At 48.5% G+C, this 23,982-nt stretch overlaps 1 protein-coding gene and 2 long non-coding RNA genes across 3 annotated transcripts in view; 1 reads left to right on the top strand and 2 right to left on the bottom strand.

Moving 5' to 3' along the window:
* On the bottom strand, positions 1-9,320 carry LOC117011531. Its single transcript, XR_004421003.1, has 6 exons — positions 9,289-9,320; positions 6,039-6,097; positions 5,074-5,130; positions 4,378-4,501; positions 1,225-1,389; positions 1-100 (listed from the first exon to the last, which is right to left on the bottom strand). It is a non-coding gene; the product is annotated as an uncharacterized LOC117011531 (long non-coding RNA).
* LOC117011533 overlaps positions 1-23,982 on the top strand; it is a 52,864-nt gene that overhangs the window by 4,436 nt on the left and 24,446 nt on the right. The window lies entirely within an intron of this gene.
* Positions 9,405-17,408, bottom strand: LOC117011532. Its single transcript, XR_004421004.1, has 3 exons — positions 16,927-17,408; positions 15,086-15,193; positions 9,405-10,397 (listed from the first exon to the last, which is right to left on the bottom strand). It is a non-coding gene; the product is annotated as an uncharacterized LOC117011532 (long non-coding RNA).

The following is a 23,982-nucleotide window of genomic DNA, read 5'->3' as shown; positions in this document are numbered from 1 at the left end:
TTGAAATCTTTTTCCAGAGTTTCAACTCTGTGGGACATGTTCTGGTATTCCTTCTTCAACATGAATTCCTGGGCCCATGCACTTTCTTTTTCCTTCCTTTCTGTGAAGAAAGAACAATGTCACTGGGCCACTGATGCTTCCTCCTTGACCAAAAGACTAGCTCTCTGACACAAGCCTGCCCATAGGATCTGATTTATCCTCCCTGACACAGTGTCTGTCTTCAGGGATCTCGTGTGGGAGGTTTTTCCCTTCCTGCTTTCCCCTTAGAAATCCTCACCCCACAGGAATTCCATTTGGCCATGAAGGAACAATCTGGAAATGGTTTTCTGATTACCCTCAGACTTTTAGAAAGGAGAGGGAAGGAAATGGAAAGGAAATTTTCATGTGTTTCCACCTTTTAATTGTGCTTTCTGCAGACCAAGATACACTGCTCCAGCTTTGAAAAGTGAGTAAAAGCCTTAATTCTAGATCCACAATGGCTTGAGCCAGCAGGAATTCCAGGGGTTTCCCTGGCCTGCTCTGGGCTGCCCCTTGCCATGGCTTCGCAGGCTGCAGCTGCAGCAAGAACAGGCCCCAGGGTCAGGGAAGGCCGATCCTTCCTCAGCTTTCCCTGCCCTGGGGCAAGAGGCTGTTGCCAACACACTTTGTGTCCAGCCTGAGCCAGGCCCAGGGCCACAGGCTGGGGCCAGCCAGGCCACATTGCAGTCTGTGCCCCAGCTGACTCCTTCCCCTGCCCAGCACCAGCTCCTGCAGGCACAGCTGCTCTCCGCAGGCCCTGCGCTCACAGACACGGCCAGCCTCTGCTCAGGGAACCTCCTCTCCCTGCTCAGCATCAGCAGGGAAACAAGGCTGATCTCACACGGGCCCCAGCATGGCTCCAGCAGAGGGGCAGCACCAGAAGGGCAGTGGGGAAAGGGAGAGAGATGGGAACAGGACTTCAAGGGGAATGCTTAGCAAGTCTCTGGCAATGAGAGAACTCCCAGCACACACCCTCTGCAAAGATGAGGTTCACAAGAGAGACTTTGTGCACCTGCACCTGCAGAGAACACTTCAGCATGGAGGTGTTTCAGTTCCATGGACCCCAGAAGCTGTTCCCCATGGAAGGACTGCCCCTGGCCATGGCCTCTGGGGAGCTGAGCAGGATGAGCTCACAGGGTGCTTGGCCTGTAGAGCAGCTTCTGCTTTTAGATGGATGAAAGTCTAATTGTAAATGGCCCTGCTCACCTTGGTTCTTCTGCAGCTCTGCTCTGAGATCCTTAAACTCATGCTTTATGGTCTCCAGACCTCCCTGTAAATCTTTTTCCAGAGTTTCAACTCTGTGGGACAGGTTCTGGTATTCCTTCTTCAACATGGATTCTGGGGCCCATGCACTTTCTGTTTTCTTCCTTCCTGTGAAGAAAGAACAATGTCACTGGGCCAGTGATGCTTCCTCCTTGACCAAAAGACTAGCTCTCTGACACAAGCCTGCCCATAGGATCTGATTTATCCTCCCTGACACAGTGTCTGTCCTCAGGGCTCTCCTGTGGTTGGTTTTTTCCTTCCAGCTTTCCTTTTAGAAATCCTCACCCCACAGGAATTCCATTTGGCCATGAAGGAACAATCTGGAAATGGTTTTCTGATTACCCTCAGACTTTTAGAAAGGAGAGGACAAGAAATGGAATGGAAATTTTCACATCTTTTCCACCTTTCATTTGTGTTTTCTGCAGCCCAATATACAAAGCGCCAGTTTTGAAAAGTGGGTCAAAGGCTTAATTCAAAGTCCCCAGTTGTTTGAGCCTGCAGGAATTCCAGGGGTTTTTCCCTGGCCTGCTCTGGGCTGCCCCTTGCCATGGCTTCGAAGGCTGCAGCTGCAGCAAGAACAGGCCCCAGGGTCAGGGAAGGCCAATCCCTTCTCAGCTTTCCCTGCCCTGGGGCAAGAGGCTGTTGCCAACACACTTTGTGTCCAGCCTGAGCCAGGCCCAGGGCCACAGGCTGGGGCCAGCCAGGCCACATTGCAGTCTGTGCCCCAGCTGACTCCTTCCCCTGCCCAGCACCAGCTCCTGCAGGCACAGCTGCTCTCCGCAGGCCCTGCGCTCACAGACACGGCCAGCCTCTGCTCAGGGAACCTCCTCTCCCTGCTCAGCATCAGCAGGGAAACAAGGCTGATCTCACACGGGCCCCAGCATGGCTCCAGCAGTGGGGCAGCACCAGAAGGGCAGTGGGAAAAGGGAGAGAGACGTAAACAGGACTTCAAGGGGAATCCTCAGCAAGTCTCTGGCAATGAGAGAACTCCCAGCACACACCCTCTGCAAAGATGAGGGACACAAGAGGGACTTTGTGCACCTGCACCTGCAGAGAACACTTCAGCATGGAGGTGTTTCAGTGCCATGGACCCCAGAAGCTGTTCCCCATGGAAGGACTGTCCCTGCCCATGGCCTCTGAGGAGCTGAGCAGGATGAGCTCACAGTGTGTTTGGCCTGTAGAGCAGCTTCTGCCTTCACATGGATGAAAGTCTAATTGGCAATGGCCTCACTTACCTTGGTTCTTTGCTAAGACTCTGAAGCTCATACTGTGTGTGTCTTAGTTTACAATACAGAGTGTGATAAAAGGTATCTATTCCATCACCATCTGTTGAGGGTGGGGGCAGTGATCCTTATCTCCGTGGGAGATGTTCTGCTAATGGCTCATCCATTGAAACCAGGTGGGGCATTGTTCTTTATCTTGTCACAACCCATCCTTCCTGGAGTGAGGTATCTTCTGCTGATGGCCCATTTGAGTCCCATTGTGGGACTGATAAAATTACTTCATCCCATTGGAAGTTGCTTCAGCCAGGGGGAAGAGCCCAACATTTCTTACCAAGATAAAACAGAGGTTTTGGGCCACTAAGGTAGCCCTTTCTCCACTGGACTCCAGAAGAAAACCTGATTTTTCCACATCACCACTGGATCTCCGGAAGGAAACTGCACCTTCTACAGAACCACTGCTTCTACTGAACCACATCTGTCACTGCAAGAGGACTGCAGCCACCATGGAATGGGATTGCTACCAACACCCTGCCTGACGGGGTGTCAGGTTGTACTCTGACTCTGTCAGGTTTTGGAGTTTGTTTCTTTGTAGTACTTTATTTCTATTTTAATTTCCCTAGTAAAGAATTGTTATTCCTAATTCCCATATCTTTACTTGAGAGCCCCTTGATTTCAAAATTATAATAATTTGGAGGGAGGGGGGTTTACATTCTCCATTTCAAAAAGGGGCTCCTGCCTTTCTTAGCAGACACCTATTATCCAAACTAGGACAGTGTGGACTTGCAATTTTTTGAAATCTTCATGCCAAGCCTCCATTTTATTCTTGAGGTTGTGGAAATGCTTGCCCATCTTGGATTTCAGGTTCTTTGAGGTCTTCTTCCTCTCTCTCCTTCTTTTAGAAAAACATTGGTGTCAGTGGGAAACTGACATTTCTCCCTTGACCAGAAAAATACCCATGCTCCTATCTTCTTTATAAATTCTGTTCTTGAGGATCTCTTGTTACTTCTTGCTGCAGGTTGGTTTTTTGTTCCTCTCTCTGGACAAGTAATCACTTCAGAGGAATTAATCATTGTGCTCAAAGGGCAATCCAGAAATGAAGTATTTTTTTTTTTTTTTTGATTTATTTCTTTATTCAGAGAGGAAACAAGTATCTCAGCCTTAGTTCCCTCATGTTCTGCCCATTTACCAATTCGTTTGCTCCAGACCTCTTTTTCTTAAGATCATCTTTTCTAATTCAGCCGCCTTGGAAAAGAATTCACTCATCCCAGAGATGTGGAATTCACAGGCTGATGCACCTGTGGGTACCACTTACTACGACCCTGGCTTTCAAATCCTATTGCAACAGGAGTTTGCTTGGGGAAGGAGCCTTGGCCTCCCTACTGTAGCCCCAGTTTTCATCCTCACGTGCAGACTTTTTCTCTAACAGCTTTTTCCGGTTGTAAGGAGTTTTGGCACCACTGAGAGCACTGCTGAGCATGGACTTGGAGCTCCCGTGCTGCTGGTGAGGAATACTGGGAGGAATCCCGTTGCCTCCTCATAGCCCAAAGGTCTGGACAGCGTGGAGAGCCCAGGTAACACTAAATTCCAAGTGTTCCTTGCAGAAATTACATTCCCCTGCCAGCACCCAGCTGGCAAGTGCAGGGGCAGGAGGACAGCTGCCCTTAGAATCCAGGGGGTGGGATCCAGCGGAGGCCAGGCTGTCCTGGTCTGTGCTGGGAAAAGCCCACTGCTGGAATATCTCTGTACCCTGGGATCCTGGGGTCCTGCAAGGGGACTGGATGGGGAAGGGCAGTATAACAAAGGACTGGCTGGAGGCCTTTGGAAATGGGAATTTATGGACAATGGGACTGTTTGATCTGACTGCATGACAGACCTCTGGATTTCCTTCTTGCTTGGCAGGGTTTATTTCCAGGTAGTGTGGGCAAGGACTGGCACTGAGCTGCACAGAAAGGCTTCTGCCTTTTGTCCCTGTAGCTAAGCCCAGGATGAGATTCTTCCTTAAAGAAAGGACAAGAAATCCCAGAAGGGATGTGCTATGCCTTTGAAATAGCTACCAATTGTGAGGAACACCCCCTGCTAGAGTAGGACATGTCTCTGGTCAAAGCAGGTCATCCCTCTGACCAAACTGATCCCACCCCAAAGGCCAGGCTTTCTGCTGTGCTCTCAGGGAAGAGACCTCCTCTGGCCTCGCTTCCCCCAGGGACGGATAACACATCCTATCCCACCCCATCCCATCCCTTCCGATCCCATCCCATGCCTTCCGATCCCACTCCACCCAACCCCATCCCATGCTGTCCCATGCTGTCCCATCCCATCCCATCCCATCCCATCCCATCCCATCCCATCCCATCCCATCCCATCCCACCTCATCCCTTCCGATCCCATCCCGTCACATCCCGTCACGTCCCGTCCCATGCTGTCCCATTCCATTCCATCCCATCCCACCCCATCCCTTCTCATCCCGTCTTGTCCTATGCTGTCCCACCCCATCACATCCCATCACATCACATCCCATCCCATCGGCTCCCAAGGATGGCCACAGACGAGCAATAGGATGCAGCAAACTTACTTAATTCATTGAACAACATTTCCAAACCTTTCTCAGCCACGCAGGCAGTTACTGTACCTAATGTACCATGGGTACATATGAAAAGAAAATGAAAAAGAAAATCAGGACATTTAACAAGGGCCTTTCCCCAAGGAACTCCAGGACTGCACTGAGCAGGTTCTGGGGCAGAACACATCCAGCAGCTGGCCCAGGAGCCATGAGGTCCTGTGCACCAGGAGCTCCACAGCAGTGCTGGAGGGTCCCTGATCCTCGGGGCCACTGAGGTTCTCCTGGGCCAGGAAGCTGCCTCAGCTGCCACAGCACTCAGGCACCACACAGGTGCCTCAGTCCCACCAGAGCACAGCCACTCTCACGAGGGTGAGACTCTTCTGCCTCACACACAACGAGTGGAGAGGAACCTCCCAGGTCCCTTCACTGTCCCTTGGCACATGACCCTCAAAGCCTTGCTCAGCAACACCCCCTGCTAGAGTAAGATGTTTCTCTGGCCAAAGAAGGTCACCCCTCTGACCAAACTGATCCCACTCCAAAGGCCAGGCCTTCTGCTGTGCTCTGGGAGGAGTTCTGCAGGCAACGTGCTCAGGGGAGAGACCTCCTCTGGCCTCACTTCTCTCAGGGATAACACATTCCATCCCAAGGGGTCCCAAGGATGGCCACAGAAAGGAGCAATGAGATACATGAGTCCACACTTACTTATGGACTCAAACTGGCCTCCTTGGAGGCCAATCCTGCCATGAACTCCTTTTTTTGGGGCCATTAGGTTGACATGCAAAGAAAATGAAAAATGAAAAATGAAAAAGAGGAAGCTTCACTATGATATTTCCCTAAGAATTTAAAGAATACTTTGAAGAGCTTATTTGGAACACTGATATCCCTTATACTACTCAAACCTCTGATCTACTCAGGATTTTAAAATCTACTTGTTTTCCCTTCCAGCACTGTCTATATAGAAGTAATACTGCTCTTACCAAGTAACGGAATCATGTCCTTCTTTCTCGTCTCCCTTGTCCTTTTCTCTTGGTTCACTCTGTAATGCAAGTGAAAAGAGGGGAAAAAGTCTCTGTGGTGGGCACAGGACTAGAGAAGATAACACAGTTGATAAGATGTTCTGCTGTTCTCCCACCTGGTACCTAACCCAGCTTGTCTGCCGTGGATCTCTGAGAATTCTCACAGACACACACATCATCTTCCTTGGTCAAAATTAAGACCTTCTGCTTTTGCAGAGTGCAGAACCTGGTGTTCAACCCCAGTCACAATTTTCCACATAGGTAAGGGACCACTTTCCCTTCTTTCAGACTCATATCCTGGAGGTTATCCTGACCAGTTATGAAGAAATAGCTTTCTGTGGAGAAAGGACAAGTGACCTTGGCTGGCTGCCAGATGCCCACCAAACTTCTCTCACTCCCCCTCTTTAATTGGACAGGAGATAAAAATATGACAGAAGAGCTCACATAAAGCCTGGGACATCCCTCACCTGGTGCCATCATGGGCAAATCAGACTCAACTTGGGGACAATTGCTTTGCTTTCTCAGCAATTCCCAAAAAAGCAGCAAGCCAAGCAACAAAGACAAAACTGAAACCACCTCACTCCCACCCTCCCCTCCTCCTGGTTGGGAACACACCTGGTGCAGGTGGCTGGGGGCAGCTGCAGTGCCAGATGCAAGTTGAGCTCCAGGTGGGAGCCTGAGACAAGAGCCCCAGTGCCAACAAAGCACAACAAAGGGCACCAAGAGCACTGGCACAGCTGGGGAAGGAACACCGAGAGACCCAAAAGGAGCTGAGGGCTTGGGAGGAAGAGCCAGACTTGAGCCTTGGGCATGCAGACTGTGAGGGGATAAAACTGAGGGGTTCTTTTGTTGGAGGAACAGCTCAGGCTGTTCCTGTGTTACTGCACTGAGAATAAATGGCTTTATGGAATCAGACACCTGAGACTCTGCTGTGGGAAACCTGGGCTGGAACCAGCGAGGACACAGGGGCTGAGGGTGGGACTGGGGACTGTGGGGAGTCCAGCAGGGCCCATTGGGGCACTGGAGCCACTGCTGGGGAGGGGCTCTGGTCCCAGCACTGAACACCTCTGGTGGCTGGAGTGTGATGGCCAGAGCGCCTCGGGAATGGCCAGACTGAAAAGTTTCCTTAACATCCTCTTCTGCAAAGTTGGCTGCAGAAAGCATGGCCTCACTCACCCTTCCACCAAAGCCACCTGTCCCTTCTGACCGCATCCATCAGAGCAGCAATGATGGGGTGAAGGCAGAAGCAGGCACTGCTCAGGAGTGAGGAAAGGTCTGCTCAGGGCACAGCTCGCTGCCGTGCTCTGCTCTCCCTCTCTTTCTGCACTCCATTTTCCTGAGCTGTCTGCTCCCTGTGAATTTTTGTTTTCTCTGCCAAGGGCCACTTTTCAGGGAAGGAGGAGGACCTGGACTGAATTAAGGAACCCCTGCCAAAAGCTGCTGCCTGTCAAGAAAGCTTTCCTGGTGTTCAAGGGGAATATAGACCCGGGTGAGGAAAAGAGCTCCACTGAGGACTGTAAATAGAGAAACACCAGCAGGGGCCCAAGAGAAGTCACAGGCCCAGGCCCGTGGCTGTCCCATGGGTTCAGCCCAGGATTGAACCCAGCTCTATTTCCTCCCACTAACTTCTCCTATTTTCCTCTGGTCTGAAAGGAAGGGAAGAATATAAATGGCATAAAATGCTCAATATTTGAGGGGTTTTCTCCTGAAAGCAGAGCAATAGAGTGATGGCTTCTTAAACAGTAACAATGAACAGACGATGTGCACGTGGAGCTGTCCTGAATGTGCCTCTGCTATTATGAACACGGACATTTAGCTCAGATCACCACTCATGGAAAGATGGTTGTGCTTCCAGGAATGGGGCATTCCACTTCTCACAGTCAGGGACAAATTGTTCTCTCTTTATCCCTGTCTCATATTTAGAAAGAGCCCTGACAACAGGTTTAGACAGGAAAATTAATTTCTGCAGGGCCATATCTAATATCCTGAGCCAAAGCTGAAGCTTTGAGGGTAAGAAAGAGAAGGAAGAGGGAAAGAGAGGAGAAGGGAGCAGAAGGAAAAAGGCAAATGCAGGATGGAAAGGATGAGAGAAGAAAGAAAAAGAATGGCCAAAAAAAAAAAAAATCATGAAGAAACGCTCTCTTCTGCAATGTCAGCAATGTCTCCGCTGGCCCGAAAAACAAGAAAAGAAAAGGAAAGAAGAAAAAAAAAGATGTAGCAGCTTCTGAGCTCAAAATCAGCAATTTTGGGTTGTTAGGTGTTGAGAAACTCCCATTCAGGAGCATTTGGGCAAGGAAACTGCAAGTTTGGGAGCTTTGGGACTCAGAAATAGTGATTTAGGGAGCTTTGGGGTCCCAAACACTGATTTAGAGAGATTTGGGGGCTCTGAACAAGCTCAAACTTTAGGCAGTATTGGGCTTGAAAAACACCAATCTAGAGAGCATTTGGCTCAAAACCACTGATTTGGGGAAATTTTGGCCTCAGAAGTCCCATCTAGGCAACTTTCCAGCTAAAAAATTCCAATTTAGGGAGCTCTTGGGCCCAGAAACACATGTTTAAGGAACTACAGTACTCAAAAAGGGATGTCAGGAAGCTTTGGGGGTCAGGAAAAGCAACTTGGGGAGCTTCAGGGCTCAGAAACACCAATTTAATGAGTTTGGGTCTCAGAAAAATCAATGTCCAGAGACTCTGGACTCAAAAGCAGCAATTTAGGATATTTTAGGGCTCAGCAATACCACTTCAAGGCGCTTTTGGGGAACTTGTCAGCTGACAATGCAGAAGTTTCAGGAGCACTGCCACTCAGAAACATCTACCTGGGGAGTTTTTGGGATCTGAAAAAGCATTTGGGTTCAGAAATACTGAATTTGGGAGCATTAAACACCCATTTGGGGCTCTTAAACACCAATTTAGGGACACACAGGCCTAAGAAACCCTGACTGGGGGAGTGCAAGGCTGAGAAAAAATGACATCAGGAGCTTTAGGAATCAGGGAGAGTGATTTGGGGATGTTTTCAGATCAGAAAGAGCGATTTAAAGAGCTTTCAGGCGCCAAAAAAACCAATTTAAGCAGATTTTGGGTTCTGTAGTCCCCATTTAGAGAGTTTTGGATCTCCAAACCAGTGATGTAGGGAGCTTTTGTGTTCAGAAACATCAGTTTCTGGAGCAGAAAGAACAATCCGTGGGGAAACAAGGGAGCAGGGGCTGGAGCTTACCTGGACAAGGCTGGGAATGAGCAGCTCCACGCTGGGGGTGTGAGCACCGGGGTGCAAGCACCAGGGTGAGAGCACTGTGGGGGCTTGTCCCGGTTATATCTCATCTGCCTGCTGGCATTCCCACCCCCACGGGCTGCTCCCTCCTCCCCCCAGCACTTCCCTTCTTGGCTTTACACTGATTTCCTGTAAATGCCTGGAACACTGAAATTGAAAATGCTCTGAGCAGGGGTTGGCTCCTTGGATGGGGGCGGGGGAGGAAAATCAGCACAGCCAGCGGCCAGTCCCTGCTCCTGAAGGCATCCCAGGGCACTGGGAATGCACTGGGAGGGGACTGGGAGCACTGGGAGTGAACCCCACGCCCTGATGGCAAACAGGGCACGTGGCTTGAGTTGGGGCATGAGGGCTTTGGAACACTGATTTTGGGAACTTCACTGCTTAGAAAGCGTCCACTTCATTAGCTTGGGTGCTGTGATAGTGATGTGAGGAGCTTTGGAGCTGAACAAGGTCATTTGGGGGGGCTCTGGGCTCTGTGGCTCTAGAACACTGATTTTGAAAGAGTTTTGGCTGTAGGAAAAAGCCTAAGGAGCTCTGAGTCTCACAGAAAGCAATTTAGGGGTATTCTGAACTCAGAAACAGCAACTTGGAGAGATTTGGAGTTGCGAAACACACATTTGAAGATATTTTGGTCTGAAACACCAATCTAGGGAGCTGAGAAACACACATTTAGGGAGGATTTGCGCCCAGAAATATCAAATTAAAGAGTTTTTGACCTCCCAAATCAAAAATCTCTTGAGGGACGGTTTTGTTCACAAGGGCTGGAATACAAGTATGGGTAGGCCTGGCAGACTGACTGTATCCCAAACCCACCACAGCAAGGGCTGTGAGCCTGTGGTGGTGAAAACAAGCACTGGATGACTGCAAACATACACTGTGTGCCATGTCACTGCCTGGGACGCTGTCCTGGGCCTTGAAAACAAGTTCTGGGGACGCAGCAGTGCAGAAAGAATGGAGTCACACAAGGGAAGGCACTTCCAAAGCAAACTTACAGACACTTGGCCAAGAAGCAGGCACTGAATGGATTTAGGACACCCCCTGGAATGGACCAGCCTCTGGAAAGATGGAGTGATGGAATGGGCTGGGGAAGGTGACAGTGAGCAGTGGGTGGTGGCACTGTAACATTGTGTTACAAGTGATGTTATTCTTGCATCAAGAACAAAATGAGATGAAGTGATGTACACGGAAATGTTTGTCACTTTGAGAAATCACCCTGAACAGCAAAAGGATTGTGGTACTCATTTAACACCTTTGGATACTTCTGTTTAGGCTTTAGAGAAGGAAAATAATGACAAAACTATTAAATGTTGTTGTTCTATGCGTAGCATGGGACGTGTCTGCTCTAAGTAATTAGATTGTCACAAGGAAGCAGGTTTAAATGTATTTGTAAAGTCCAATGCATAGAGGGCTAAGAAGGCCAGCTGCAGGCACAGACAAGAAAGCAATAAAGAGAAGAGAAGGTTCAGGGGGAAGGTAGGAGTTGCCTGGCTCCTATTTGCATTGTATAGTCCCCAATGATATTTGAATAAAATTACAGGAAATCCAGGAAACAGATGGTTTGATACAGATAAACAATCTGGTAGGGGCAGTACACAGAGAATGGAAAAAAACAGCAGGAGGTGACTACAAAGAAAATAACAGCAGTTACAGAAGAAATCAGCAAAGGACTCCTGCCCCCAGGGAGCAGGTGGGTCTCGTGGCAGAGGAAGGGGTTCAGTTCCTCAACCTTCATTAGGAAGATTGGGAACAAATCAATGCCCATATTGTAAAAAGGAAGCAGGAGTGTCCTCACCTAAAACCCAGGACTTCTCCAAACCCCCTCATGCCAATGGCTGGGTACCTGTGGAGGGGAGCAGAGGTTTCATCCCCAGCAGAGCCTGTGGAACAACCACACTGGGAAGTGGAAAACTGGAATTTTTGATAGGCACAGGAGCTGGTTATTTGGTGTTAAACACCCTGCAAGGGAAGTTAAGTGATGATTCCATCACAACTGTCAGTGCCACTGGGATTTGTGAAATGTGCCCCTTTTTCAATCCAATGACATTCAAACTGGGAAAATTACGGAGAGCCCATCATTTTTTGTACTTGCCTAACTCTAGAAATCATTTTTACGAGGAAATTTACTTGAAAAATTGAATGCAATCAAGTATCGAGAGGGGTACATTCACATGAAAATCCCTGAGCCTAAATATGTGGAAGCTTCAATTTTTTCTGTTACAAGAACTGACTTCCCAATCTGAACTGATCCCAAAGAAAATTAAGGATGCAGTAATCCCCACTGTGTGGGCCAGTGGGATTGCGGGAAAATCAAAAAGAGAGGAGCCTCTGAGAATCAAACTAAAATCAGACACAGGAGCGGTAAAACAAAACCAATAACCATTAAAACTGGAAAGCTGAAAAGGTTTATTACCTGTCATCAACAAATTTTCAAGGTACAGATTATTGATGGAATGTGAGCCTAAATATAATCCCCCAATTCTGCCAGTCAAAGATACAAAATACTAATGGTAAAGATTATGTGTTAGTACAAGACTTAATAGCAATTAATAAAATAGTAAGGGAGCTAACCCATATGCACTCTTAACCAAATGCAGGATGGAAGGGATGAGAGAAGAAAGAAAAAGAATGGCCATAAAACAAAACAAAACAAAAACCAAAACAAACAAAACAAGAAGAATGAAGAAACTCTTTCTTCTGCATTGTCAGTGATGTCTCTGCAGGCCAGAGACCAACAGAGGCCCATTAACTTAGATATTCTGAATTATGCATTGAGTCTAGTACAACATTAATACCAGTATTTGAGCTAAATCCAGGAGGATTGTAGGAGTAGTGGTGAAATCTCATTATGCTTTGTCTGGGGTGCTAAGGTGAGCTATTGTTTCCATTTCTATATTTTATGTTATTAAGTTATACTCACTCTATGAAATAATTATTCATTATATATTCAGACTAAACATTATCTAATCAGCCAGGATCAAAGAAACAAATGAAACAAACAATTGCAGTTTTAATGCAGTTATGGCCATAATCCAGGCTGTGTCCAAACAATGCTACTTATTTTTTACTTTTCTCCCTGTTAATGTGTAGCAAGAGTCACAGTAACAATTTTTGCTAATTAAAAAAAAAAAAATACATAAGGCGCAAATTGTCAATTTTTTCTCTTTGTAGGAATGAATTGGGAACTGGATTATAATCTGTAGACTCTGCGTGGGAAGGGATAATGGACTTTGAATGGGAATTCTATCAAATATTAACTTGGTCTCCTTCCAGCTGTTCTTCACTGGTCCCCTCCCCTCTGCAGCACAGCTGGGCCTTGATGAGGCAAAGACAAAGAAAGCCCTGGGGGCTCTGGAGGGCAGCAGGGCTTCTTCAAGCCTCACCAAAGCCCAGTGAAGGCCCCAGGAAGGTCCAGGGAGCAGCGTCCTTTCCCCATTCCATTCTCTCTGGCAGAACTGCACACAGCACTTGAGGGGTCTCAGCAGTGCCCAGCCCAGGGAGTGCTCACTGCCCTGAGGTCTTGTGAGGAGGGGCTGTCACTGCTGGATATTGCCAGCAGTGATTCCATTGGCCTTGCCCAGAGGGGCAACTGCAGCTGCAGATTGCTCTGCTGCAGATATTTCTGTTTGGGCAGTATCATGCTTTTGCTGTTGGTTTTGTTGTTGCAGACACTGATATTTTTAGGCAAATCCCACCAGCACTTGAAGGACAGCTGGGGGATTCCCACCCCAACGACCCACCAGAGCAGTGGTTCCTGCCTGGCACAGCCCCCCTTGTCCCTGGGCAGGTGGGGTGTAAATGTGCTGGGCAGGGGGGTCAAACCCTTCCCTGGCTGTGCTCCTGCTCACACAGCCCAGGGTGCTGTTGGCTTGCTTTGTGCTGCCCCATGTGCTCACCTCCCAGGTGCTGCCTTTTCACCCTGGAGCTCAGCCAGCTCAGCCAAGAGCTTCAGCAGATGGGTGCTTTACTTGTGACTTCTTGGAAAGACCATTCCTGCCTTGGAAGAGGCTGCCCTGCTGGGCCTGTCAGATTTCCTGGGCTCCTTCACCCTTCAGAGCTGCTGCCCCTGCCGCCACCTGGTTCAGCACTCTGAGTTCATCAAAGTCTTCTCCTCTGGAGCCCCAGCTCTGGGCTTTGCTGCTGGCCTCAGTCCCTGCCCCTCAGTGCCCGGGACCCCACTCTTTCCTGGTTGTGGCAGCCCAGGCTGGCACTGCTGAGCACATTCCTGACCAGCTCATCCTTGGGGGCCATGGCCAGGTCACCGTGAGCATCTCCCTATTGCCCTCCCAGGCAGCTCTGCTGAGCCATCATTCCAAGATCCCCCAGGCTGCTGGAACCCTTGGCTTTGCCTGGCCCTGAATGCCAGGGCAGTTGCCATTCCCCGTGGGAACCTGCTCACTGGCCTGGAGACCCCTCCATGTTGCCCCCAGAGCTCTTCTGCCAAGCCTCCCTGAAACTGCCAAGCACTTTCTAAACTGCCAAGACAGTGTCCTTGCTTTCGGACCCCTCTACTGCTCACTCACACAAATCAATTTAACCTGTGCCCATCTTGTTAAGGATCTCCAAGTATGCCAGCTGCTCTTCACACCTCCCATCCTCGTCCTTCCTGACGCTCCTTCTGGAAGAGATCCTCCCCTCCCACTGCATTCCACCAGCTGTCAGAAACAGCCCTCCAAATAATTTAAGGATATTTTTGGCTCAGAGGAAAAAAAGAAAAAGGGAAAAAAAAAAAAGAAAAAAAAAGATGTAGCAGCTTCTGAGCTCAAAATCAGCAATTTTGGGTTGTTAGGTGTTGAGAAACTCCCATTCAGGAGCATTTGGGCAAAGAAACTGCAAGTTTGGGAGCTTTGGGACTCAGAAATAGTGATTTAGGGAGCTTTGGGGTCCCAAACACTGATTTAGAGAGATTTGGGGGCTCTGAACAAGCTCAAACTTTAGGCAGCATTGGGCTTGAAAAACACCAATCTAGAGAGCATTTGGCTCAAAACCACTGATTTGGGGAAATTTTGGCCTCAGAAGTCCCATCTAGGCAGCTTTCCAGCTAAAAAATTCCAATTTAGGGAGCTCTTGGGCCCAGAAACACATGTTTAAGGAACTACAGTACTCAAAAAGGGATGTCAGGAAGCTTTGGGGATCAGGAAAAGCAACTTGGGGAGCTTCAGGGCTCAGAAACACCAATTTAATGAGTTTGGGTCTCAGAAAAATCAACGTCCAGAGACTCTGGACTCAAAAGCAGCAATTTAGGATACTTTAGGGCTCAGCAATACCACTTCAAGGCGCTTTTGGGGAACTTGTCAGCTGACAATGCAGAAGTTTCAGGAGCACTGCCGCTCAGAAACATGTACCTGGGGAGTTTTTGGGATCTGAAAAAGCATTTGGGTTCAGAAATACTGATTTTGGGAGCATTAAACACCCATTTGGGGCTCTTAAACACCAATTTAGGGACACACAGGCCTAAGAAACCCTGACTGGGGGAGTTCAAGGCTGAGAAAAAATGACATCAGGAGCTTTAGGAATCAGGGAGAGTGATTTGGGGATGTTTACAGATCAGAAAGAGCGATTTAAAAAGCTTTAAGGCGCCAAAAAAAAAAACAATTGAAGCAGATTTTGGGTTCTGTAGTCCCCATTTAGAGAGTTTTGGAGCTCCAAACCAGTGATGTAGGGAGCTTTTGTGTTCAGAAACATCAGTTTCTGGAGCAGAAAGAACAATCCGTGGGGAAACAAGGGAGCAGGGGCTGGAGCTTACCTGGACAAGGCTGGGAATGAGCAGCTCCACGCTGGGGGTGTGAGCACCGGGGTGCAAGCACCAGGGTGAGAGCACTGTGGGGGCTTGTCCCGGTTATATCTCATCTGCCTGCTGGCATTCCCACCCCCACGGGCTGCTCCCTCCTCCCCCCAGCACTTCCCTTCTTGGCTTTACACTGATTTCCTGTAAATGCCTGGAACACTGAAATTGAAAATGCTCTGAGCAGGGGTTGGCTCCTTGGATGGGGGCAGGGGGGGAAAATGAGCACAGCCAGCGGCCAGTCCCTGCTCCTGAAGGCATCCCAGGGCACTGGGAATGCACTGGGAGGGGACTGGGAGCACTGGGAGTGAACCCCACGCCCTGATGGCAAACAGGGCACGTGGCTTGAGTTAGGAGCATGAGGGCTTTGGAACACTGATTTTGGCAATTTCACTGCGTAGAAAGCGTCCACTTCATTAGCTTGGGTGCTGTGATAGTGATGTGAGGAGCTTTGGAGCTGAACAAGGTCATTTGGGGGGGCTCTGTGGCTCTAGAACACTGATTTTGAAAGAGTTTTGGCTGTAGGAAAAAACCTTAAGGAGCTCTGAGTCTCACAGAAAGCAATTTAGGGGTATTCTGAACTCAGAAACAGCAACTTGGAGAGATTTGGAGCTGAGAAACTCACATTTGAAGATATTTTGGTCTGAAACACCAATCTAGGGAGCTGAGAAACACACATTTAGGTAGGATTTGCGCCCAGAAATATCAAATTAAAGAGTTTTTGACCTCCCAAATCAAAAATCTCTTGAGGGACGGTTTTGTTCACAAGGGCTGGAATACAAGTATGGGTAGGCCTGGCAGACTGACTGTATCCCAAACCCACCACAGCAAGGGCTGTGAGCCTGTGGTGGTGAAAACAAGCACTGGATGACTGCAAACATACCCTGTGTGCCATGTCACTGCCTGGGACGCTGTCCTGGGCCTTGAAAACAAGTTCTGGGGACGCAGCAGTGCAGAAAGAATGGAGTCACACAAGGGAAGGCACTTCCAAAACAAACTTACAGACACTTGGCCAAGAAGCAGGCACTGAATGGATTTAGGACACCCCCTGGGATGGACCTGCCTCTGGAAAGATGGAGTGATGGAATGGGCTGGGGAAGGTGACAGTGAGCAGTGGGTGGTGGCACTGTAACATTGTGTTACAAGTGATGTTATTCTTGCATCAAGAACAAAATGAGATGAAGTGATGTACACGGAAATGTTTGTCACTTTGAGAAATCACCCTGAACAGCAAAAGAATTGTGGTATTCATTTAACACCTTTGGATACTTTTGTTTAGGCTTTAGAGAAGGAAAATAATGACAAAACTATTAAATGTTGTTGTTCTATGCGTAGCATGGGACGTGTCTGCTCTAAGTAATTAGATTGTCACAAGGAAGCAGGTTTAAATGTATTTGTAAAGTCCAATGCATAGAGGGCTAAGAAGGCCAGCTGCAGGCACAGACAAGAAAGCAGTAAAGAGAAGAGAAGGTTCAGGGGGAAGGTAGGAGTTGCCTGGCTCCTATTTGCATTGTATAGTCCCCGATGATATTTGAATAAAATTACAGGAAATCCAGGAAACAGATGGTTTGATACAGGTAAACAATCTGGTAGGGGCAGTACACAGAGAATGGAAAAAAACAGCAGGAGGTGACTACAAAGAAAATAACAGCAGTTACAGAAGAAATCAGCAAAGGACTCCTGCCCCCAGGGAGCAGGTGGGTCTCGTGGCAGAGGAAGGGGTTCAGTTCCTCAACCTTCATTAGGAAGATTGGGAACAAATCAATGCCCATATTGTAAAAAGGAAGCAGGAGTGTCCTCACCTAAAACCCAGGACTTCTCCAAACCCCCTCATGCCAATGGCTGGGTACCTGTGGAGGGGAGCAGAGGTTTCATCCCCAGCAGAGCCTGTGGTAACAGCCACACTGGGAAGTGGAAAACTGGAATTTTTGATAGGCACAGGAGCTGGTTCTTCTGTATTAAATACCCTGCAAGGGAAGTTAAGTGATGATTCCATCACAACTGTCAGTGCCACTGGGACTTGAGAAATGTGTCCCTTTTTCAATCCAGTGACATTCAAACCGGGAAAATTACGGAGAGCCCATCATTTTTTGTACTTGCCCAACCTTAGAAATTATTTTTTGGGAGGAAATTTACTTGAAAAATTGAATGCAATCAAGTATCGAGAGGGGTACATTCACATGAAAATCCCTGAGCCTAAATATGTGGAAGCTTCAATTTTTTCTGTTACAGGAACTGACTTCCCAATCTGAACCGATCCCAAAGAAAATTAAGGATGCAGTAATCCCCACTGCATGGGCCAGTGGGATTGCTGGAAAATCAGAAGGAACTTCTAAGAATCAAACTAAAATCAGACACGGGAGCAGTAAAACAAAACCAATAACCATTAAAACTGGAAAGCTGAAAAGGCTTATTACCTGTCATCAACAAATTTTCAAGGTACAGATTATTGATGGAATGTGAGCCTAAATATAATCCCCCAATTCTGCCAGTCAAAGATACAAAATACTAATGGTAAAGATTATGTGTTAGTACAAGACTTAATAGCAATTAATAAAATAGTAAGGGAGCTAACCCATACGCACTCTTAACCACACCAAAGGAAAATTTGGAATGGTTCATTGTAATAGATTTATACACCTTTTTCTGCACGCCTCTAGGCCATGACAGCCAGGAATTCTTCACAATTCAGTAGGAAAATACACAGACAGGACTGTGTTACCACAAGGATTTAAAAATTCTCCCACAGTTTCTGGGAAATAACTGGCAAAGGAATTGAAGGAACCTTGAATCTGCAGGGGACTGAGTTACAATTTGTTGTTGATATCCTGATGCCACCAAAACTGAAGAACAGTGCAGAAACCCTACTGTTGAATTGTTAAACTTTCTAGCATTAAGTAATGACAGGGTATCAAGGGTGAAGGCCCATGTGGTAAAGAAGACTGTGTGACCTTTCTGAGTTTGGAAATTCTCTGAGGTCAAAGCATGTTCGGGCATAAGCCATGAGCTGTAAGAGAGTTGCTCGCCTTTCTCAGAATTACTAACTGGTGGACCATTAATTTTGAATTACTAGTCCAGCCTTGGTATGGACGTTTAAAAACTGCCCATCTAAGGCTCTCTTATCAGGTGTTTCAGCACAGAGGGTCAAACCAGTTGCTCTAGCACAGACATTGGAACTGAGAGAAAGAAAGAAAGAGAGAAAAAGAAAGAAAGAAAGAAAGAAAGAAAGAAAGAAAGAAAGAAAGAAAGAAAGAAAGAAAGAAAGAAAGAAAGAAAGAAAGAAAGAAAGAAAGAAAGAAAGAAAGAAAGAAAGAAAGAAAGAAAGAAAGAAAGAAAGAAAGAAAGAAAGAAAGAAAGAAAGAAAGAAAGAAAGAAAGAAAGAAAGAAAGAAAGAAAGAAAGAAAGAAAGAAAGAAAGAAAGAAAGAAAGAAAGAAAGAAAGAAAGAAAGAAAGAAAGAAAGATCTGGATGGATTCTAAGTACACTTTCGGTGTAGTGCTTGCCCATGGAGAAATCTGAGAGAGAGGTTTGTTATCAGCACAAGGTACTGTTAATCAAACACAGGGCACAAATATTACACTTGCTGGAAGCAGCACAAAAACCAGCTGAAGTTACAATTCTGCACTGTGGAACACACCAGACAAGTAAAATAGGGACAAAATAGAGAAATTACTTGGCTGACAGGCTGTCTAAAGAGGCATCCACGTTTTGGTTCCACAACGAGAAGTTAGTCTACCGGCAGTCAGCCAGAATATGGTGCAAGAGACTGTCAGTTAATTGAAGCATTAAATTCTAGATTTCATCCTGGTGGATGGGCAGTCCTCCCCACTGGACAAGTAATAGTTCCTACAGCAATTGTGAGAGAAACCGAGAAACAGTAGACAGAGAACATTCATTTACACTTTGGAATGCAGAAAAATTGTTGAAACACTTAGGAAAGACAGTAACTTGCTCCAACATGGCCAAAATTGTATATTCAAAGATTCAAAAGTGTGGCACACATAAAATAAATAACCCAAATACTGGAAATAAAGTGGTGATAGGGGCTACCAAATCTCGTAACTGCCCTGGAGACTGTTGGCAAATTGACTTTAAAGAACTTCCACATAACGAGACCTGTAAATATCTTTTAGTTTGAGTGGATACCTTTTCTGGGTGGCCTGAAGCATTTTCCTGTTGCACCAATATGGAAAAGAAGTAGTGAAAGTACTGGTAAATCAAGTAATTCCATGCTTTGAGTTCCTCTAGGAATGTCATCAGACAAAGGGTCTAATTTTAGAGCAAGAATAGTGGGACAAGTCAGCAAGGCCTTGGGAATTCACTGGGATTTACACACTCCATATCAGCCAAAAGCCAGGGGAAAGGGAGAAAGGATGAGTTGTACAATGAGTTGTAAACTCTGTTAAGAACCCTCACTGATGGGGGTGCAAGCACCCCCAATAGCTTTGTTGAGAATTGGATCCAACCCAGGGGCACAGAAAAATTAAGCCTCTGTAAGCTGCTTTATAGTTGGCCCTATCAAACTCCACACATCCCAGGGGATGTGCATGTTAAAGGTGGAGCAGATCTCAGTAACTCCCTCACATCTCTGGGTAAAACACTGCAGGATTTACAACAGGCAGGTGCTGTCATCAGTCTGACAGGACTGGACACAGTAGCACAGGAATTCCATCCAGGAGCTGGGTGCCCTCAGGGACTGGGACTGGCACCTCTCCAGCCAGAGGGGAAAGGACTCCAGCAAGCCTTGTTACCCACAGACAGCGCGGTAAAGCTGAACAGCAAAGGACCTTGGAGACTTTATTCTGGAATTGAAAAGGTGCCAGCTCCAAGGACAGTGGAATTATTGTTCCTAACCCGGATGAGATTGAGAAAAAAGAATTAATAATCTTGTCACCAAAGTACTACTTTTGTCTGTAAGTTGTATCTTGAGAGCCAACCAAAATCTTTGTTTGCCAAAGACACCTCTAGAGTTTCACCAAGGGATTTGCCATGCAAATTGAAAGATCAAAGCAGCCAAAACACTCAATATAATAATTGCTGGATGTGATCTCAAGCAACATTGGGAGGAATGGGGTTCCCTTGGAGGGCCCACCCTGTGGGGTGGACAGAGCTCTGTCAGTGAGCTCTGACTCATAATAGAGTCAGTGCAGGGATAGGTAAAGAAAATGTGCTGTGGAAAAAAGGAATACAATTATCGGTTTTACAAGATTCACTAAGATTTCCCTTCAGTAGAAACCGAACCCTGTTGGAGTTAGAGGCCCCAGTGTGAAAGGATTTCTGTGCTTTACATCGCTCCCAGTGTCAGTAGAACTCAGCGTGCTGGAGCTGCTCTGGGTCAGTGTTACAGCACTCCCAGCTGCTGGGCCACTGAGAAACTCCTCTGGCCCAAAGGCACTGGGAACACAACAGGAGCACAGGGAGGAGCCCTGGATCCATTAGCAGCCCATCGTGGGAAATAGGAAATCAGACCTTCGGTACTGGGAATGGGAGCTGCTGGATGTGCAGAGACATTGCCTGTAAATGGCTTCCCAAAGGATGGTTTGGGTCCTGTTTCCAGGCAGTGTTGATGCCTCCCTTGAGGGTACTTCAGCAAAAACCACCAGGAAGAGTTAGTGCCAAGGGAACGTTTTCCCCCCAAAGAGGGCCCTTGGTCTCAGAAATCCAAAGATTCTGGTTCACCCTGTGCCTCATGTGCACTGCATTGTCCTGTGGAGTTTACATTCATGAGCTACATTGATTATTAGGAGAATTAGCTAATTATTAGGAGAATTATTAGCTAATGATGCTATTAAAATATCCAATAACACATCCAATGAGCTCCAACAAACACAAATGGAGGCTCTACAGAACCACATGGCCTTGGATTATCTGCTTGCTGGCCATTGAAGAACCTGGGCTGTTATAGGACAGGAATGTTGCAGTTCTGTCAGTGATGGGTTTGAAATCCAACAATCAGGATCACCTTGATAGAAAAAGCAGAAGAAGAGTGGCAGAAAGAAGAAAATTCTTGGTAGGATTGACTTCATGGCTGCCAAACTGGAGGCTGCTGTGAAATGCATTTGTGACAGTCACTGCAATCATTGCCCTTGGTGTGTTATGATTCCGTGTTAGAGATGTTGTGACACTTTGTGCTGGGAAACAGAGTATTGAGACTTGTCTAAAGATAGACACGGTCTGAAGATAAGGAAGGACATGACAAATGACATAGAGGATAGAAGTTTTCAGTTCCCCGGAAGTTACTTGATGGAGCTTAAAGATGAATTGACAAAATAGATAAAAGGATATAAAGGTGTGCACACAGGATGACAAAGATGGCTGGAACCAGTGGAGAAACAGATAAAGAGAACTACTGTGGGTTTTTTGGCAAGTTATGTAACAGGAAACAACAGCACAAGTCCAAAGAAGATATTCAAGGGAAGGTCACCTTTAATCTCAACGCATTCAGCGAGTACAGCCACCAGAGGCCCCTTGAGAAGACCTTCCAGGACCATAAGAGGCAGAGGCATGCAAATGAGTTTGAGGAAGGTGGTGTTTATGTGTTAGAGTAGAAGCACATTGTAATGAATATATATTATTATGATGGATAAATACCTTGTTGTAAAGAGTCACCACACACACAGATTAAGGAGATATCCTCTGTGTGTCCTGTGCAGATAAAAAATTCCTGCTTTCTAATGGCACAGATTATGTTAGGAAGTTGATTTTCTGGCCACTTTCAGCACCAGCAGGGCTGGGCAGGGCCGCAGCAGAGCAGCACTGGGTCTGGGGACACTCCTGGCAATCCCGGGGCTCTTGGGGGGTCCCCGGAGGCATGAGGTGAGGTGAGTGGGACCCCAGCAGCAGGACACCCTGACCCCCATTCCTGGGAAGGGGAACCACCAAGAACCCCCCTTCATCGCCACTGGGATCCCCTGCACCCCGTTATCCAAAACCCCTGACCCTCCACTCCTGTATACGGGACCACCCTGCATCCCCTCTCCGCCACTGGGACTCCCTGAACCACCATTCCTGAGCACTGGGACCCTCCTGAACTCCCTTGTCCGGCAGCGGGATCCCCTGAACCTCCTTTCCAAGGAAAAGAACCCCCTCGAACCCCAATTCCCAGATACGGGAACCACCCGGAACCCCCATTTCTGCCCATGGGAGCCCCTTACCCGGCCACAAGGAGCACCTGGACCCCCATTCCTGCGCACCGAGACCCCACTGCATGCCCATATCCAGGACTGGGATCCTCCTGAGTCCCCATCCCGGGCTCCGGGACGCCCCTGCACCCCCTTATCCTGCACCAACACCCCCTGCACTCCCTTTCCAGCCATCCCTCATCTCCCAGACCTAAGACCCCTTTTCCTTGATCCCAGGACCCCCTGAACCCCCATTTCTGCCCTTCCCAGCCCCCAGACCCCGCTTTCTTCAACACCACACACCCCTGGACTCCCCTTTCCTGGGCACAGGGACACCCTGGACCCCTCATGACCCCCCTCCCAGTCCCTGCACTCCCCTTTCATTGAAGCTTGGGCCCTTCCCGGCTCTCGTGTCTCCGTTTCCTTCACCCTTGGACGCCACCAGAGCCCGCCCATTTCTGGGTTCCCCCAGTTCCGCAGCCCTTGCTCTGCCTGCAGAGTGGTCCCAGGGGGTCCGGCAGGGTCTGTGGGAGCCCGAGAGGATCCCGATGAATCCCCAGCAATTCTCTCCTGTAGCGCTCCCGCGAGCACGTTCACTGCCGTGCGCCGCCGGGCCGCGGTGACGTCACGGGCAGCGCAGGCTGCCATTGGCGGGCAGGAACGAGCGGAGCCAATCGCGGGGCCGGGGCCGGCCCTGGGGGCGGGGCTGGCGCCGCGGAGCAGCGCCATGGCGCCGGCCCTGGGACCCTGAACCTCCATTCCCTGCACCGGAATTCCCCTCAGCCTCCATTCCTGGGCACTGAGAATCTTCCTTAATCGTTTTATCCGCCAGCAGGACCCCCCTCAGCTTGGCACCTGGATGTTCGTGAACCCCCAGGCCTGAGCACTGGACACCTGCTGCAACTTCTTCCCCAGCACATGGCCCGTTATCCGGCAGCGGAATCCCCCCTACAGCCCATTTTCCTGCCCACTCTCGTCCCAGACCCTCCCAGGCCCCTCCTTTTTCCTTGACCTCGGGAGTCCCTGGATCCCCATTTCTACAGTTTGCAGCCTCCAGCACCCCCTTCTTCAACACTGGGGAGCCCCAGAATCCCCAGTGCCGACCGTCCCGGGTCTCCCCACCTTGTGACACCCCCTTCTCCTTTCCTTGAGCGTGTGGACTCCTGCGACCCTCCTTTCCTGAGCACAGTGACTCCTGGAACCCACATCCCACCTTTTCCAGTGCCTCAAGTTCCGTGCATGGGGACCTCCCTGCACCCCTTTATCTGGCACCAGGACCGCCCCGCACCCCGACTGCCAGCCATCCCACCTCTCCCAGTCCCCAGACCTCTCCTTTTCCTTGGCCCTGGGACTTTGTGGAACCCCATTCCTGGCTTTCCCAACCCTAATCCAAGTTTTCCGCAGTGCTGAGGATCCGAGAATCCCATGGTCTCCACCCTGTGACCTGCCTCTCCCCGACACTGGGAACTCCTGAAGCCTCCTTTCCTGTGCACAGAGATGCTGCATCCCCCATCCCACCTCTCCAAGTACCCTTTCCTTGACCCCCGGGACCCCCTTGAACCTCTCAATCTCCCTTCCCTGGCACCAGGACCCCACTGAAGCCTCATTTCTGGGTACAGGGCCCCCTCTGCACCCCCTTTTCCTGCACCAATCCCCTATGCCCAGGATGAAATCTAGAATTTAATGCTTCAATTAACTGACAGTCTCTTGCACCATATTCTGGCTGACTGCCGGTAGA

Source organism: Catharus ustulatus, unplaced genomic scaffold (assembly GCF_009819885.2).
Source record: "Catharus ustulatus isolate bCatUst1 unplaced genomic scaffold, bCatUst1.pri.v2 scaffold_85_arrow_ctg1, whole genome shotgun sequence".
Lineage (NCBI taxonomy): Eukaryota > Metazoa > Chordata > Aves > Passeriformes > Turdidae > Catharus > Catharus ustulatus.
This window is presented reverse-complemented; position numbering and strand designations above follow the sequence as displayed.